The 19374-nt window shown below is 39.6% G+C and overlaps 1 protein-coding gene across 1 annotated transcript in view; it reads right to left on the bottom strand.

The window, feature by feature from the left end:
* The window catches only part of ZMAT3 (zinc finger matrin-type 3), a 54359-nt gene extending 50999 nt beyond the window's left edge, over nt 1-3360 (bottom strand). Inside the window, exon 1 of the mRNA XM_050778321.1 lies at nt 2704-3360. The gene's annotated coding sequence lies outside the window, so the exon portion shown is untranslated. The remainder of the gene's footprint in view (nt 1-2703) is intronic.
* Between the last annotated feature and the right edge of the window lie 16014 nt (nt 3361-19374).

A 19374-nucleotide genomic window follows, 5' to 3' on the forward strand; every position in this document is an offset into this window, starting at 1 on the left:
CTCTTGAAAAAGGATGATCTGGCATCACTTGGCCCACATTCCTATATGGGACGCAATTAACTAGTTAGTGCTCAGAGGCACAGTGCCCTCTAGCCAGGCCCGCCATCTCTGGGACACCTCAGTCCCCACTCAGTTGCTGCCTGTTCTTGATACTTGCCTGTCCTCTGTGGGCTCTTGAGTTTACCTCATACAGCCTTAGATTATATTCATCAGTCCCCTGTAAAATCCAAATTTTTCCTCCTTCTCTAGGTAAATTACCTACACAAAATAAGGTATCAAGGAAATGTCCAATGGAATAATGGATCACACCACCAAAAGCCACAGTATAATTCCAGTTCCTCAGTCTTGAGGCTATTTTCCTCCCCCTTCTTAATAAATAACTGATAGTCTCTATTATAATTCCCTCAGAAAAGACCCAAAATGTTCCTCTCCCTCTTCAATCTTTATCCATAATTTCTCCTGCCTCCCCCTACAGATGGCATCGTCTAACCTGAGTGTCTCAAAATGAACCACAGTACACCCTTTGGGTTCCCAAGATTCTAATTAACCCAAATTAGAATCCTTATTTCAAAATCCACAATTCCCTACACTCTCTCAATACAGTATTAAAACCTCTTCTCTTGGTCAATAGAATATAGCTATTTTAAGCTGCTGAAAATTTCCATCTGCAATGGAAATGTGTACATTATGGCAATAATAGAATTACTAAAATGTATCAAGTAAATTTTGAAAAGTTAAAGTCTGTATTACCACATTTGATAACTACACAGCACCTGAAAATCAAGTAACAACTTTCATACGAAATTTGGGGTGGGGAGGCAACAAAGGAAATCAGCGTGATGGGAAAATAATGTAGTTAAGGGTAAAATGCGTAAGTATTAGTCATAGAATTTAACAATACTTCTCATTAATCACAAAATTTAGAAAAATGATATTATTTCATTTTTAAGCAGAAGTGTACTGCCCATATCTTTGGGAACATAAAGAAAAGCAATATAGAGTTTGAACATTTAAAAAGTCAGGTTCTCTGTGATGGTATTATTTCTCTTAATCGAATCAAGTAAAGATATCCATAAAGCAAAAACAGATATGGTCATTTTAGAAAAGGGAACTAAGTAGACAAAGAACAGCCTTTTAAAAAGTTTAACTACCTAATTATAATAATTCATAATGTTAAGCTACTGACGTCAACTTGCCACAAACATGCTGCTAGTTCATTAGTGAAAAGGTGAATGGGGGTGTGAAAACATCTGGATAAAGGAAACCAATATAAACAGAAAATCAAATGCTACCAATTGCCTAGGCATGTCTGGACTTGTTTTATGAAAGCTCACTTTCACTTGAGGAAATTCTAGCATGTGTCTCCCCCAGTGTTATCTACAAGTTTCCCTCAAAATAAAGGTCCTTCTCAAAGCACAGAGGTACAAAAGGCCTCCTACCAGAGGGGATAAAGTTACCTGATTTAAAGAAAAAATTCTTGCCAAACACAGATTTACCCATTATCGCTTTGATCTTATAATTTTTAAAGAGTAGCTTGATATCCCAAATTTATTTCTTGTTATATTTAACAATCAACACAATGTCGACTCCTCAAAAAAATCTATGTATGACAACTGCATCAAATATTAGTACATTTGCAAACAAAAATTAGCATAAAATATAAATCTTAAAATGAATAAAACCAAGTCTTCAGTGAATGCATGAATGATGGAATCCATAGACCCAAAACATGCAACTCAGATCTGTTCAACTGTTGCATTGGTTTAAAAGGGACTAATTTGAAGACTGGCATACATATTCTTCAGATCTTAAAAACCACTCACTCTGATGCTTGCAATGGCATAAATGAAGGATTCATGCTGGTTAATGTCCTGGTTTGGAAAGGACCTAAGACGACATTAAAGAAAATCAAAGCTTCGCAATGTACCCTGTTTAAAGAAAATTAATTATCATAGCATACTTAGTTTTCATCACTGGACTGGGGCCTACTCTTCACATACTGTGTTAAAGACAATCTCTTTCTCATTTGGAGAAATCTACAGAGGAAAGAGAATAGAATAAAGGAACAGGTTAGCAGCACCTCCGCAAACTAGGTAAGTCTGTAATTGGGAATTCTGGAAATGCGGGAAAGGCGGCGAGCATTACTCAGAGGTCATCAGAACGCAGCAAGAAGGAATGAGAGGGAGAAAAGTTAAAAAAAAAAAAATCACTTGAGGCAAGGTATATCCTATAAAGAAGGCTCGAAAGAACGCAGAAACTGTGGAAGAGGCCTTGGCGAACTGGCGAATGTTTTTCAGTCTCCGCTGTGACGGTTCCTAATCCTAGGGAACTGTTTACAGATTTGAATCAAAGCTACAGACACTTCAGCGTCGCCCACATCCACCTTACATTCCTAAGATGTGCATGCATACACACGAACCCACACACGCACCTCAACCCGGTAAGGATGCCATCACGAAGGATGGAATCCCCAGACTCCCACCGGGCGGGGGCAACTGAGAGGGCCAAGGCAGCGGCACCCACAGATGATCCACCTGGTCCACGTGAAATGCCTGAAACGAGGTAACTAAACTGATAAATAGAAGCAGCGCAAGCCCTGTCACGTGGAAGGCAGATGGAAAGAGCATCGGAAAGGAACCGCTAGTCCCCGGCGCTCCGGTGCTTGTCCTGAAAGCCCCGCGGCTCCCAATCGCCTGCACTTACCGGAACCCCCGGGACGCGCCGGCAGTCTCGGCGCCGCGTCCGCCCGGGACGCCCGCGACGCCCGCCCTGCGTGCCCGGCTCGGCCCAGCTCGACCCAGCCTCTCCTCGAAGCAACTTTCTCCGCCGGCCGCCGCCGAGCCCCCTCCGCAGCCGAAGGCTGACTGTCAAAAGTCAGTCCAACCCGACCCACAGGGAAACAGCTGCAGGAAGTGACTGCGGAACCGGGAGGCGGTGGAGGAGGAGACTGAGGGCGCCGGCTCGGTGTCGCCACTGCGCATGTGCCTGGCGGAGCAGGCCAGGCAGCGGTAGCAGCGGCAGCCGCGGCGGCTCCAGCATCCCCGGCGGGCGGCGCGTGGGTCAGGTGCTGTGGCCGCCAGCGCAGGGGCGCGGGGTTGGGCCGGCGTGGGGAACAAAGGCACGAGTGAGAGGCGGGAGTCTCCCACCGCCAATCTCAGCAGACAGCCCCGAAGAGCTGTTCAGCAGATGCCCTGGAAAGTTCATCCTTGGTAGAAGCCTGGGCAGAGCTTTTGCAACTTTCATCTCCCGTCATTGGGATCCAAACATTGTTCATTCTATTCCTCCCTTCGCCTCCTGGTTGGCGGTTGAGGCGGCCGAGTGGATCCTTTAAACTGCTGCTCTCCCCACTTCCGCCCCAGGAGGGAGGAAGAAGAGCGTGGCTGCCTGCCCAGTAGTGGCCGCCTCCCTCACACAAAGTGCCGTTTCCCGCCCCCCCTCCCCCGCACACACCTTCCCTCTTCCTACACGAAAGTGAGCAGGAGATAGAGGAGACTTTCTCCTGACCCCCAGAGGCTCACCTACAAGACAGGAAGGACCAGGAAAAGAGTGGCCAACGCTAGGATGTCGCATCCTTCATAACCAACCTGGACATCTTCAGGGTTAACATTGAGTGATGAGCTGAGGAAATCCCGGCTCTAAACTTGCAGCGTAAATTAACCCTTATGAAGATCTGCTGGGGTATTATTTTTGTGTGTGGCAAACGATAACAAATTTACTACTTTAAGAGTACAGGGCGGACGCGGTGGCTCACGCCTGTAATCCCGACACTTTGGGAGGCCGAGGCGGGCAGATCACGAGGTCAGGAGATCAAGACCACCCTGGCTAACACGGTGAAACCCCGTCTCTACTAAAAATACAAAAAATTAGCCGGGCGTGGTGGCGGGCGCCTATAGTCCCAGCTACTCGGGAGGCTGAGGCGGGAGAATGGCGTGAACCCGGGAGTTGGAGATGGCAGTGAGCGGAGATCACACCACTGCACTCCAGCCTGGGTGACAGAGCGAGACTCCACTCCGTCTCAAAAAATAAAAATAAAAAAAGTACAGTTCAGTGGCATTAAGTACATTCACATTATTGTGTGGTTATTCTTTAAAACACGAATTAAAATGCCAAGGAGATCTAAGTATAGTAAGATGTGCCCTAGTAGTAGGGAAACAACTGCAGGAAATTAAGGCTGTTTCTTTGGCTGAAACATGCACCAATCCAATACCAACAACAACAAACCATGAAAGACTTCGTAAGTACAATGATTGTTTAACAAACGTATACACAGTGTATACCAGCCATTTGGGGAGAGTAATCCATCATCTGAATTGGTTTTCCAACTGTATATGTACATTTACTTTATGTGTCACTATTTTAAAGGGCTATATTATTTCTAAAATAATAAATACTGCTAAAATCCACTCTCCAGCCCCTTTTCTATATGGTCTTTAGCCAGTCTTAGAACTTCACAGTCCACACTCCTTAGCTAGGACCACAACTAGGCCTTAGGGAGCCTTTCCCATCTGACCTTCCACCAGTCCCTCTCCTCATTTCACTCACACCCCCATCCATGCCCCTTAATTTCCTGCCTCTGTAATTTAGCTCTATCTGCATCTTGAGTGCAAAATGCTTTCTCTCCCCTCCCCTTGCATTGTCAGATCCTACCTATCCTTCCAGGTCTCTTCTTTCATGAGCTCCCACAGCACTTTCTCTGCACACCTTGATGACACATTATTTGTTGTCCCACATTATAATTACTTAAGAGATATTTCCTCTGCCCTATAAATACCTTGAGTCCAGGAAGGATAAATGTCTTGGAGTTTTCAAGTTTTATGTTTGGTAGTTTGATGCATTCTTGTCCATCAGGATAAAAATCTGAACAATCCCATGTTCTCTGCTCACATACTCTTCTCAGACAGCTAGGGCATTTCCTTCCCTGCCTCGGGGAGAAAGAAAAGTCAAATCTGATGCTTGTGTAATAGACATTTGAAGCTCATGGCTGTGACAGTAGTCTCATAAGTCAGAGTTTGTAGTTTAGAATTAGCTGGACTTCATGAGTTGCAGCACATGAGGTGAAAGGAAAAAAAAAAAGCCACAAACAATATATTCATCACTTTTGCTGTTGAAAAAAAAAATCACAATGGCTGACAGCCACAAAGGTTTATTTCATATTTGTATTACATGGTGGGTCAGCTGAGGTTCTGCTCCATGGGTCTCCTCAATCCAGTGCCCAAGCTGAAGAAGCTGCCCCTATGTGGGACTTGGCAATTCTCAAGGGAGATGGGAAGAGCCGGAGAGCTGTTAGAAACTTGCAGTGCCTCTTAAAGCTGCTTCTCCAATGTCTCATGATATGTCTACTCAAATCCCATTGGCCAAAGCCTTTCATATGGCCAAACCCCAAGTAAGTGGAGAAGTCTACTTCTTTCATAGGCAAATCACATGGCAATGGGCATGGATTGTAATTTTTTTGGAGTGGGAGTTGTGTGGTTAATTGTAAACAATAATGCAATCTGCCACAAAGATGGGGGAACCAATTTTCTCTCCCCAGAGATATTGGTGTATGTCCCAAAGAAAGGCCTATAAATCCCCACCCACCCACCAGCCACACACACCCAGTCCTTGGGATTCGTTTAAAAGAAATTGTGGAGCTAGAAATAATACAGTTCCTGCACGTGTTTGAGGATCTAGAGATTGGGGGCATCTGAGCTCTAGTCCCAATGGGGATCAGAAAAGCAATCAAGATCTAGGGTTTCCCCTCAATAAGTCAAAAGAGAGTAGGATGTTAGCCTGAACTGTTTGAGCCAGAGGAATGCCCCAAAACTTTTTTTTTTTTTTTTTTTTTTTTTTTTTTTTTTTTTTAGTATTTATGATATTAGAAACTATTCAGAGGAACTGATAGAGTGCTGTAGGGAGCTGATGAGCCTACAGGTTGGAAAGAAGAAGGACAGAACTGAATGAACAGATCACTGATCTGATAGCGGAGAAAAAATAGACATCAACTATTGAGGCCAAAGCCAAGGGGTGTTTGCACTGATATCTACTTCCTCTTGCCACCTGCCTCCCCACTCCACCCAACCCCACCCCAAATTTTAAGGTTATTCTCAGAAAAATAAGGGGAAGCAGATCATTTTGAAGTGATTACACATTAACCAGAAATGACTTGGAGACAAGAGAGATTTGTGGGTAATAGAAGTACATGTAGAATTGACTAATTTTTTCTCTCTTTAAAAAGAACAAGATCTCAACATTGAGATGAATTTTAATGATTTTTTTAAAAGAAATGTTTTTATACGCTGAGTTTCATGACCTGATATAGTATAACCAGTACATTTGGATGACCATAGTTGATTGCATAAATGTGTGAATGAATGAGGAATTTATTTTCTCCATTCTGTAACAGGCATTATAGTGCCTGACAATGTACTTCACTGCAATGTTTCCTTTTTTAATGTAACTATTATGTGGGAAACTCTCTGAATTTATCAGAAAGGAACTCTCATATTAAAATAAGGATAATTATTTTTCATTTTGCTAGATCCTATATTGAGAAAATCTACATTTGTATTTATTTACCAAGGAGATGGTCCTAACACACTTACTTTTGGTGGCATGGCTTGAGTTTTTGGGAATCTATCCAGAAAGCTACATGATGATGTACTCACAAGCAGAAGGAGAGAAACACTCATCCCTCTCCATCGACTGATACAATTTGTCAGGTCAGATTCTCTCTTGTATGGGAATTTGTGTCATCCTTTGAGATTCCACATATCTTTTCTCTCATAACATATAATGTCTTCCAGACCAACTTCTTTCTTTAAATCATCAGAGTATGCTTCCAACATTCTTTGTCTCTCATAATAACCTCTGCCTTTCAACACAATCCTTCCTTACAATCAGAGTAAAGCAATATATCAAAAATCTCAAATCCAGCAAAATAGCCTCTTGTGCATTTTAATAATATTCTAACATTGTTTAACCTAAAAATAAAATATGAAGAAATAGTGGAAACACAGCAACAGCAGTCACAATTTTTTTCCCTGGATTCCTCTAGTTTTAAAAATGGACCTTGAAAAGAATGTGTATTCTGAAAAAAAAAGGTGGGGGGAGGGGCGCCAAATAGATAGCAAAACCAAAGGCCTATAGCCAACTATAACAAAATATAGTAGGGAGTGGGGACAAACCACCAATAGCTACAAGACCTGTGTGGCATCCACAGGAGAAAGTAGAGAGAAACAACAGGGCAACTGACGGACCTGAGAAAACCAAGGTGCTCTCAGCCCTCCATATCCACTGGGTTCTGCACCCACAACTGTGGATCAAAAATATTTTTCAAAAAAAATTTAAAAATAATATAACAATGATTTACAGAGCATTTACATTGTATTAGGTATTATAGCAATCTAGAGATGATTTAAAGTTTACTGGAGGATAAACATATGTTATCTACAAATACTATGACATTTTATATCAAGGCAGCTGCAGATTTGGGTATGCTGGGTCTGGAGGGTCCTGAAACCAATCCCCCACATACTGAGGGACAGCTGTAGCTAATGGGACTCACTGGAAAGCTCAGAGAGCCAATTTGAGAACAGTAACTGAAAGTGAGAGGAGCTTTGCACTTCTAAGAGTGGATTCATGCAATGGGTAAGAGGTGAGTTTTGACAGGACTTGTGGACCAAATGGTTATATAACAGGCACTATAGCTTAAATACATTTAAAGTTAGTTTCTGGGCCAAGTTTGAGGACTAATAACCCTGGAAACACAGACCTCAGAGCTAACTGAGAAGGTGTTCCTGAGTAGACTACACAAGACACAGTATTTATAGGTTTTGCTACATAGAAAATGGGAGAAGGGGAGTGGTGAAGCAAAGGTGATGTTCTACAGTTTTGATTGGTGCTCAGTGACATTATACGTAAAATAAAGCAAATATGTGGTTAACAAACATGTAGGCCTCAGGGTCTAGAGAGGAATGGTTGATTTTATCCTGCCTTTGTGTTTTATCTGATAGACAAGGCTGTAATCACTACAAGTCAGTGAAATATTTGACAGACTCCAGCCTAGCAGGTGTGAGCACAGCTTAGTTCATAAACCTCGTTTTTATTACGCATATCTCCAACCTGTAGCTATCTTGGGCCACTTTTAAACTTTATATTCTGATTTTCAGTTTTTCCACAGACTGAAGCAGTTTGGGGCCCATAAACTCTCGGAAGTAACTATCCCAAACTCCTTTCCCAAACAGAAGAGAAAATGCTGGGATTTGAATCCAAAGAGTATAGGTTAAAGAAATAGGAAAAAAAAAAAAAAAAAAAAAAAAAAATCCAGAAGAGAGGAAGGAACCAGATCTCAGAAAGTAAGTCATCACCTTTGGAAAATGACAGGAGGACAAGAGCAGAGGGAGCTCTAGAGTCTGAATTTAGAAATGTGTCCTAAACCACCCATTCGTCAGCTTCTGATCACATCTGTGATTCAACTGCCAGCTTGCAAGAAATACAGATGGCAAAGAAATACCTTAAACTATACTATGGGCCTGAGCTCAGCAAAATCTAGACTATAGGACAATGACCTGATTTATACAACAAGTGCATTACACAGAAAAAGCGGGGCAGGGAATGAAAGGGGAATGTGGAGATTTTTTTAAAGATACAGGCAAAACCAAATTACAATGTTTAAGAATGAATGCTTGGGTGATAAGCCATAATAAAAACCAAAGAATTGATTACAATAAAAATTGAAATAGTGGTTCTTTTTCCCAGGGGGTACGCAGATGGGGTGTGACTGGGAGAAGAAACATGGAAGGTTTCTGGAGAAGCTGGTGAATAGTGAGGCACCTTCACCATTCACCAGCTATTCCAGCGTCCGCACTGTTTGCTAGCTTACTACTTACTAAATACTAAGCTACTTACTAAATTACTAACTTACTAAATAATAACCACTATCCTTACTACTTACTAAACCTTACTACTGTTGGAACAGTAGTCCTCACCATTCACACAGGTGGTGGTCAAGAAATAGAACTTCTAATAATGCATTAAACTGTACTTTTTAATGCATTTTTCAATATCTATGTCATATTTTACAATACAGAAACTTTTAAAAACAGAAGAAAACTAATAATATCTCGTCATTATATAAAATGCAGAAGGATATAAAGCAGAAATAGACTTCTCATAGTCACACCATGCTTTTTTCTTTTAAGTTTGCACCATTTCCTTTCGGGTGTTTTTCTACCCATGTAAAGACATATTTTTAGTGAAATTGGAGTACACTATATATGTACCTTTTTTTTTTTTACTTATATCATAAGTGCTTTCAATAAATAATCCTGGAACATGGCACTTTTAATGGCTCCATAATATTCCATCCAATAGACATAGTAAAATTTAAACATTCAGCCAGGCACGGTGGCTCACACCTGTAATCCCCGCACTTTGGGAGGCCAAGGCGGGCGGATCACGAGGTCAAGAGATCGAGACCATCCTGGCCAACACGTGAAACCCCGTCTCTACTAAAAATACAAAAATTAGCTGAGCATGGTGGCGGGCGCCTGTAGTCCCAGCTACTCAGGAGGCTGAAGCAGGAGAATCGCTTGAACCTGGGAGGCAGAGGTTGTAGAGAGAGAATATCACGCCACTGCACTTCAGCCTGGTGACAGTGCAAAACTCCATCTCAAAAAAAAAAAATCTAAACGTTACCTCATTGTTGGGCATTAAGTTTCTTTCCACTTTCTCACTAAAATAAACAGCACCTCATCGTTGTTCATATATCCTGTTTGAATTTATAATAACTTTTATTAGATTAAATTATTATAATATGAAGTTACTAGATCAAAGGGAATGAATACCTTTAAGGCTTATAATACATTTTGCCAAATTGGCTTTCCAAAACAGTGGCCCACTCAACATTCCCACTAGGCCCTTTCTGAGTGTGATCCTCTCACTGTTCACACACAATATTGCTTATTGCAACTTTTTTCTTCTTTACAATTTGCTAAGCAACAAAATGGTGTATTGTCACTTTCATGTCTTTACTTATTTAACTTTTGCAGTAATTTTTTGAGAATTGTCTGATTTTGTCCTTTATTTTTCTTTTGGAGACTAATCTCATTAATTATGTAGTATACACTTTTGAGAATATCAACCCATTGTCTCTTTATGTTAAAAGTAGTTCTAGTTTTTTGTTTACTTGCTCTCTCTCTCTCTATATATATATGTGTGTATGTGTGTATATATATACACACATACATGTATATATGTGTATGTGTGTGTGTGTGTGTATATATATATATATTTTTTTTTTTTTTTTTTTGAGACAGAGTCTTGCTCTGTCACCTAGACTGGAGTGCAGTGGCACTATCTCGGCTCACTGCAACCTCCGCCCCCCCAGGTTCAAATGATTCTCCTGCCTCAACCTCCTGAGTAGCTGAGATTACAGGCACCCGCCACCACACACAGCTAATTTTTGTATTTTTAGTAGAGATGAGGTTTCACCATGTTGGCCAGGCTGGTCTCAAACTCCTGACCTCAGATGATCCACCTGTCCCGGCCTCCCAAAGTGCTGGGATTACAGGCATGAGCCACCGCACCCGGCCAATATTTTTTTACTTACAGAAGTTTTAGGCCAGGCATGGTGGCTTATGCCTATAGTCCCAGCACTTTGGAGGCTGAGGCAGGAGAAGGCCTTGAGCCCAGGAGTTTGAAACCAGCCTGGGCAATATTGTGACACCTCATCTCTACAAAAAATGAACAAAATTAGGCAGGCACGGTGGGATGCACCTGTAGACCCAGATACTCAGGAGGCTATGGAGAGAGGATTGCTTGCACCCAGGAGGTTGAGGCTGCAGTGAACTGAGATTGGGTCACTGCACTCCAGCCTGGATGACAGAGCAAGACAAGACAAGAAAGAGAGAGACAGGTAAGGAAAGGAAGTTTTACTCATCCTATAGGTCTCAGCTTCTATGACACCTCTTCTGTGAAGTCTATCCTAACCCTAAGTTGCAGTTACCAGTCCCTCCTGGGTGCATGTATGCCAAGTATCCCATACTTCCCTTCATGGATCTGAGAAATAAGCCAACATAATACCCTGCTCCTGTGCTAAACAATGTTAAAAGCAAACATAGTTTCCTGTCTTATGTTAAATGATTCTGAGACCAGTCATACTTTCCTGTACCTATGTTAAACAATTAACTATAATAAGCAGAACAAAATTTAGTTACTTGTTTCTGGAAATTTTTGCTCCTAAAAGATCAGAATGTGAACCTATTAAAAGAACTACTTATGAAGACGAACTGCTTGCTCTTTTTGAGACCCTTGCTCACTGAAATTGCCCTCTGGAGGGGCCCACATGGCATGTGACCTTACAAGTAGATCGTCCAAGTTCCAGTCAAACTTTTAGATGGCCGCCTCCTGACTTGACTGCAACCTCATGAGAGAGCCTGAATCAGAACCATCCAATTAAACCAGTCCCAGAGACCTAACCACAGAGACCATGTGAGGTAATGAATGTTGTTATAAACTGCTAAGCTTGGGGTAATTTGGGGGGATTTTTTTTTTTTTTGGTGGGGGGGTTGTTTCTTTTTTGAGATGGTGTCTCGCTTTGTCGCCCAGGCTGGAGTACAGTGGAGCGATCTCAGCTCACTGCAACCTCCACCTTCCTGGTTCAAGCAATTCCTCTGCCTCAGCCTCCTGAGTAGCTGGGATTACAGGCACCCGCCACCATACCCAGCTAATATTTTGTATTTTTATTAGAGACGGGGTTTTACCATGTTGGCCAGACTGGTCTTGAACTCCTGACCTCAGGCAATCCACCCACCTTGGCCTCCTAAAGTGCTGGGATTACAGGCATGAGCCACCGTGCCCAGCCAGCTTGGGGTAATTTTTTATGCAGTCCCCCAACCTTTTTGTGACTCTTTAAACTATGTATATAGATTACTTTGTTAAAAATGTATTTCTCTCATTCCTAGTTTTTTGTGTTTTATTTTTACTTTCCTTGCTTAGTATTTGTTGTTTATACTTCTTGATTAACTTTAGAATCACATTGTCAAATTCCTCAACTTCCATTGGGATTTCAATTGAATTTCATCAAATCTATACATATATTTTTGTAGATAAGTTAAAATTTTACGCTATTCTGTTTCCTACCACTGTACAATGATTCAAGACTTTCATGGTCTTCACTAACATTTTGTGATTTTCTTCATTGTACATGCAATATTTAATTAAAATGGGGAAAGTATGCTTTTTTCTTTAGTGAATGGAATCTATTTTCTTTTATGTAATATTTCTGGCATAGAGAAAAATTACCAAAGTCTTGAATTATATTCAAGTGTTTAAAATACTTTATTGTCTACTTGTACTATTGCTAAAATTCTACACTCTTCCTTGTGGACAGATCTATCAATATACAAGAGAGAAAAGGGATATTTTTAATACAATAGCAAACACATTTCTTTTCTGTATCCTGTGAGTTATATGATTATCCAATTTAGGTCTTATGATCTGAAAGCAGTAGAAATAATTAGCAACTTTCCTAAAAACTCTGTATTCCTTTTCTGATCCAATATTCTTTTCCCTCTCTCAACCTACACAACTTCTCTGCTACTTCTAAAATTACTGGAGTTAACTTTTGTTTTAATACTGTGTCTTATTCAAATTGGTTAGCTTTCATTGTTGCTTTGTCATTGACATCGCTAGTGTGAACTTAATTTTGCATGCCAATTACGACAAAGAAAATGAAACCATATTTCCCTTTGACCTTTTACCCTTGCAGTCACAATACTATTTTGAGGGAATGCCTGTTCATTATGCGTTCATACATTCTTATCTGCATCATTTTGTGTATGTGTTTATCAATGCTGTCCAACAACGGGAAGAATGATACATTTATTTAATGTTGGAATGGAAGGGTACTACAGTAAGAGCCTACTATGCCAGGCACTGTACCCTAGCTAGGTACCCTAGCTAGGGCTTTTATACCCTAGCTCATATCATCCTCATGTTGACCTAAAGAAAAAATGAGGCAAATTTAATATAAGTAGAGAGCTTAATTGGGGCAAGTTTGAGGATTGCAAACTGGGAACAGAGATTCATGTTGCCCTGAATATATGTTCCAATTAGCAGCAGTTACAAGTAGGTTTATAAAGGAGAAGAAGAGGCAGTTCCTAAGTTGTTTATCAAGAATTTATGTTACAAAACATGAGAGCCAGTGAAGTGGCTCACATCTATAATCTCAACTACTCGGGAGGCTGAAGTGGCAGAATCCCTTGAGGCCAGGAGCTTGAAGCCAGCCTGGGCAACATAGCAAGACACCATTTAAGCTGTTGATTGACTATACATTGTTCTTTGTAACACAAATTCCAGAACATTGAGATAGTGAGTGAGGCAGCTAGTCAGGAACAAATACCTTTAAATAACTGCCCCAGGCACGAGGGGGTTAGCGCATGAATAACTGAAGTCCCATATTCATGTTGTTCTCGGCCTAATAAATTTTGTACACCTTGCATAGCTCAGACTGCTCTGAGATATTTTTCTTTTCTCATTCACAATAATCCCAGTGAGGCAGATATTATTTTACTCATTTTAGAGATGATGCTGAAATGTTAGGTTATAGTTCAAAGTCATTCAGCTTACATCTCCGTGTACCTTGGTTTCTACTAGATCAGAGCTTCTCAGACTTGAACATGCATGCGAATCACCTGGCAATCTTTTTAAAGTGCAGATAATGTCTCAGTAGTCTGAGGTTGGGATTGTGATTCTGCATTTCTAACAAGCTTCCAGGTGATGTCAGACTTTGAGTAGCAAAGCATAGATCACAATGAATTTAAGACAATGTGACTCATTGGAAGGATTACAGACTTTGGAATTTGAGCATCTGAATTCAAATTCCGATGCAGGTACTTAATGCCTTCTGACTTAGCATGTATTCTTTCTGAACTTCACTTCCCTAATCTAAAATGCAGAGAATAAGGCCAGCTTCATAGGATTGTTAGGTTGAAAAAACAATGTATTTCCAGTACCTGACATGTAGTAGAAGCTCAGTATTGATTTGTCTTTCCTTGGGAGATTAGAATGTTGCTATAAATCTTCTAGGTATTCAATATGTATATTTTTTGTGACAACGACAGAAACACACTCAAATTGATTTGGTCCAAAGGAATGGAAAGACCCTGGAGATTCTCTAGTAGCCCTATAGGGAAGGCAGCTGGCAACCTGGAAGTGAGGACTCAGATGCTGCCTGGAGTCTCTTTTGCTCTTTAGGAGTTGTTTCTTTCTTAGGGCAAATGGAGTTCACTCTGCTTCACTGCAGCCTTGGTTCTCCCACAAGGAAGGAAACATGGGTGCCCAGAGTTTCCAAGGCTTTCAGCTCATGACTTCCACCATCAGGGAAGACTGAATCTCAGTGTCTATCATTCTATTCCAAACTTAACAACCTTGAAACAGAATTTGCTTGAATAAGAGTAGGTCAGATGTCCATGCCTGGATCCATCATCTCTGGTCAGAGGGATAGGCTCAGAGAAGGAGGTCTTGCTGTGAAGTACCAGCTACTTCAATTGGTCAGTTGGTGACTACTATACTGAATGACATTTAAGTGCTGGAAGGAAAAACTGAACTAGGTGTCAGGAACCTAGGTAGATGTGCTGATTATGCCACTCATTTCCTAAATGATTTTGGATAAATCAATAGCTGTGGGCCTCATCTTCTTTATTTGCATAATAAATTCCTTGGATTAGATTATATCTGAGTCATAGCCAAATATAAAATTTTATGAACCTATATATATATATATGATAGAAATGTAGGATTTCTTCAAGTTTAAATGTAAGCTGCTTTAAAAAATCTACAAAATGGCATCATTTCCCTTTAATATTTTCCAAGCTATTGAAGAATGACAGTCATACCTGACAAAGTCCTAGAGGTCCATACCAGTGCTGATGTTCTTCAAGGTGACTTACAAGTTGCATTTGAAAGAAGAGTGCACTTGAAGTTGGTAGAACTATTTATGATTTGTTATTACTCTGGCCTTTACTGTCAAATTAGTTTTTCTTCTCAAGCAAGGCAATCCCACCCTCCCTCTGCTTAACAAAACAAGGGCTTGGAACAACAACCACAGTTAATAGAGGCATGTCCACAGTTGAAGTTTCATCTAGAAACATATGAATAGAGAAAGGTTCATTGGTGTACAAAAAAGTTGCCATTACTTTAGGGGAATCTATCGCCTCATTCATATATGCATTCATTTAATAAATTCAGTCAAAGCCTGCTATGTGTCAGGTACTATTCTAGATGCTGGGGCTACAGTAAAGAACAAGACAAAGAAATCCCTAAGCTCTTTGTTCTTGCATGCTAATTAAGAAGATAAACAGGAAGTCCTAGCCAGAGCAGACAGGCAAAAGAAAGAAAGAAAAAGCATCCAAATAAAAAAAGAAGTGATCAAATTAGCTCTCTTCTTTGATGATATGATTCTATGCCTAGACAACCCTAAAGACTTCACCAAAAGGCTCCTGGAACTGATAAACAACTTCAGTAAAGTTTCAGGATACAAAATTAATAGCATTTATATACAACAGTAATGTTCAAGCTGAGAGTTAAATCAAGAAGAATACTATTTCACTTACAATAGCAACCAAAAAAGGAATAGGAATACATCTAACCAAGGAAGTAAAAGATCTCTACAAGGAGAACTATGAAACACTGCTGAAATAAATCATAGATGACACAAACTAATTGAAAAACATTCCATATTCATGGATTGAAAGAATCAATATTGTTAAAATGGCCATACTGTCCAAAGCAATCTATAGATTCAACACTGTTCCTATCAAACTACAAACATCATTTTCTACAGAATTAGAAAAAAACTATTCTAAAATTCAGAGCCCAAATAATCAAAGCAATCCTAAGCAAAAAGAAAACAGCTGGAGGAATCACTTACCCAACCTCAAACTATATCGTAAGGCCACAGTAACCAAAACAGCATGTTACTGGTACAAAAACATACACATAGACCAATGGAATAGAGTACCTGGAAATAACAGTCAGCTGATCTTTGGCAAACTTGACAAAAACAAGCAATGGGAAAAGGACTCCCCATTCAATACATGGTGCTGGCATAGCTGGCTAGCCATATGCAGAGGAATGAAACTGGACCCCTACCTATCACCATACACAAAAGTTAACTCAAGATGGATTCAGGATTAAATGTAAGACCTCCAACTATAAAAATCCTAGAAGAAGATGCTGGGGAGGTTGCGGAGAAAAAGGAACACTTTTACACTGTTGGTGGGAGTATAAATTAGTACAACCATTGTGCAAGACAATGTAGTAATTCCTCAAAGACCTAGCAGCAGAAATTTGACCCAGCAATCCCCTAGTCAAAGGCTATGCTGGCATGCTGGGTATTAGTAATTCGGGTAGTCAAAATATAGCGTTAATAAGGTTCCCTGACAGAAAAGACAACCCCAATTCCAAAGATTGGAGGTGTGTAGGAAGACCATCTCACTCTTTTGCAATTTCTTTTTTTTTTTTTTTTGAGACGGAGTCTTGCTCTGTCGCCCAGGCTGGAGTGCAGTGGCGCGATCTCGGCTCACTGCAAGCTCCGCCTCCCAGGTTCACACCATCCTCCTGCCTCAGCCTCCTGAGTAGCTGGGACTACAGGCGCCCACCACCAAGTCTGGCTACTTTTTTTTTTTTTTTTTTTTTGTATTTTTAGTAGAGATGGGGTTTCGCCATATTAGCCAGGATGGTCTCGGTCTTCTGACCTCATGATCCACCCGCCGCCTTGGCCTCCCAAAGTTCTGGGATTACTGGCGTGAGCCACCGCGCGCGGCCCTGTTTTGCAATTTCTCAGCATCCTGTGGAAAGCAAACAACTGGATTTACCAATGCATCCAGGTTGGTCAGACACTGGAGAAACAATAAAACTTTACTTTAGAAATGGAGAAGGAAGTTTGTATCTCAAGGAAAATCAAATTTCATCCTAAGCCTGATATTTGTCATCAAATGGGAAGAACTGCCTTCATAATAAGGCCTTTCAAATGATAAATGGAAAATCTTACAGTAAACTTTAATAAACATTCAATGTAGTCATGAAAGATTAAAGATTTTAGAAAAACACTTAGATATCCTAATTTGTATATCTTGGTCAGCTTCTCTTCAAGTTTATTTGATTGTTTCTATTGTTCAATTTCACTTTTCTTTCGGTTTCCATTTAGTAGGAGAAGATCCACCAGCAATTTAAGATCTTTCTGAAATGAGTTGAAGATCAGTGAAATAAATGACTATTATATGTTCTGGAGAATAACTGGGCAAATGAGCACATCCTATTCTAAACAGTATAAATGTACTGAGGCAAACAGGCAACTTTGTTTTATTGGGCCAGGGCAATAACTCAAAATATTATTATATTGCAATTTATTTTCAAAGAAATCATCAGAGACGATAAGATAAACAAAAACCAAAAGAACGAAATGAATATATCACAGTGAAAAGTGTTTGTCTAGAAAGGCAATTTATTAGGAGTCTGGATGTGATTTAAAAAAAAAAAAAAGTCTGTTTCTCGTATTCCTTTGTATTTTTATTACAATCATATATTGCAAACTATGTCAACCATCAATCTTCCCAAACATACTGAAGGTCTGAAAGCCTCAGCTTTTAGAATCATCCCCAAAGATTTACCTGATCAAGGCAATTTATATATTTAATAAGGTCTTTCTGTGCAAAGGGTATGTAACGTTGTAAAGATAAAGTCATAAATATAAATGTCATTCTACAAATAAAGACAACACAAAGAGAATAAAAAGCCATAAGCTGAAAAAAATCTTTGGCATATGTATAATCAATAAAGGATTAGAAATCAGGCTGGGCATGGTGGCACATGCCTATAATCCCAGTATATTAAGAGGCCTAGGCTGGTGGATCGCTTGAGCTCAGGAGTTACAGACTAGCCTGGGCAACATGGCAAAACCTCATCTCAACAAAAAATACAAAAATTAACCAGGCGTGGTGGTGTGCAACTGTAGTCTCAGCTACTCGAGCTGAGGTGAGAGGATTGCTAGAGCCCAGGAGGTTGAGGCTGCAGTGAGCTGTGATCATGCCACTGCACTGCAGTCCCAATGACAGAGTGAGACCCTGCCTAAAAAAAAAAAAGAAAAAGAAAGGGTTAGAAAACAACAAAATATTAAAATTATACATGTGTATACATACATACAATTCTTTATAAATATAGATATATCTATATTTATAAATATATATATTCTTGAGAATTAATTATATAAGGATAAAACCCAATGGAAAAATAGGCAAAAGTAATAAAAAAATTTCAAGGAAAATAAATCTCAAATGGCTAATAAACTTATATAAAGATGTTTAACATAATTATCAGGGGAATAAAGTTTTTAATTAAAATTACAACCCCAATGAGATATCATTTTACATCACCATATCAGAGAAAAAAACCTAAACGTTCAAATTCCCAGTTTTGATAATGATATGAAGCAATTCTCATTCTTTGGTGAAGTTAAATTGGCACAGACCCTTCGGAAAACAGTTTTTAATTACATAGTATAGTTGAACATGTGTATACTCTGCAGCTTAACAATTTCAGTCCTAGATATAAAATCCAGGAAAAACTTTTACCAATGTTCATTAGGAAACATGAACAAAAGTGTTTACAGCAGTACTGTTTATAATGGCAAAAAAAAAAAAAAAAGGAAAAAAGAAAGAAATAACCCAAATGCTCCTCAAGGTAGAATTTATTAATAAGTTATGGTACATTCATAAAATAGAATACTACAAAGCAATGAAAATTAAACTACAGCTACTTACATCCACATGGATAAATCACAAAAACAATGCTAAACTGAAAAAACAAGCCAAGGAAGAGCACATCAAGAGTAATTACCTTTATATAAAGATTAAAAACAGGCAAAACTAAGCTATGTATTATTTAGGGACATGTTCCTAGGTGGTAAAAACAATAAAGAAAACTGAGAGAGTTATTAACACAAATTATGAACAGTAACTCCTTCTGGAGAGGAATGATTGGCATGCAATCCAGCAAGAATATATCCAGGGATTCTGGGGTATTTAAAGTACAAACACTTGGTCCATTAGTGGATATATGAATATGAATTATTTTTCCTTAAATTATACATATAGGTTTTCATATACTTTTTTGTATGTATGCTATTATTTTTAAAATAAAAATAAAATCAAGACCTACAGAGTGTAATCATAGGATCAGGGAAGGGAGAGGGGGCCTCTGACAGAGACATTAGGTCAGTGGTAATGAAAATCACATCAGTGTATTTTTACCACATGAGACATTCAGAGAAAGAAAAGGTTTTTCATCATATTGTTTGGAAATAATTAAGTCAAACAATAAGTTTCACACACTATT

This window comes from Macaca thibetana, chromosome 2 (genome assembly GCF_024542745.1).
Source record: "Macaca thibetana thibetana isolate TM-01 chromosome 2, ASM2454274v1, whole genome shotgun sequence".
NCBI lineage: Eukaryota > Metazoa > Chordata > Mammalia > Primates > Cercopithecidae > Macaca > Macaca thibetana.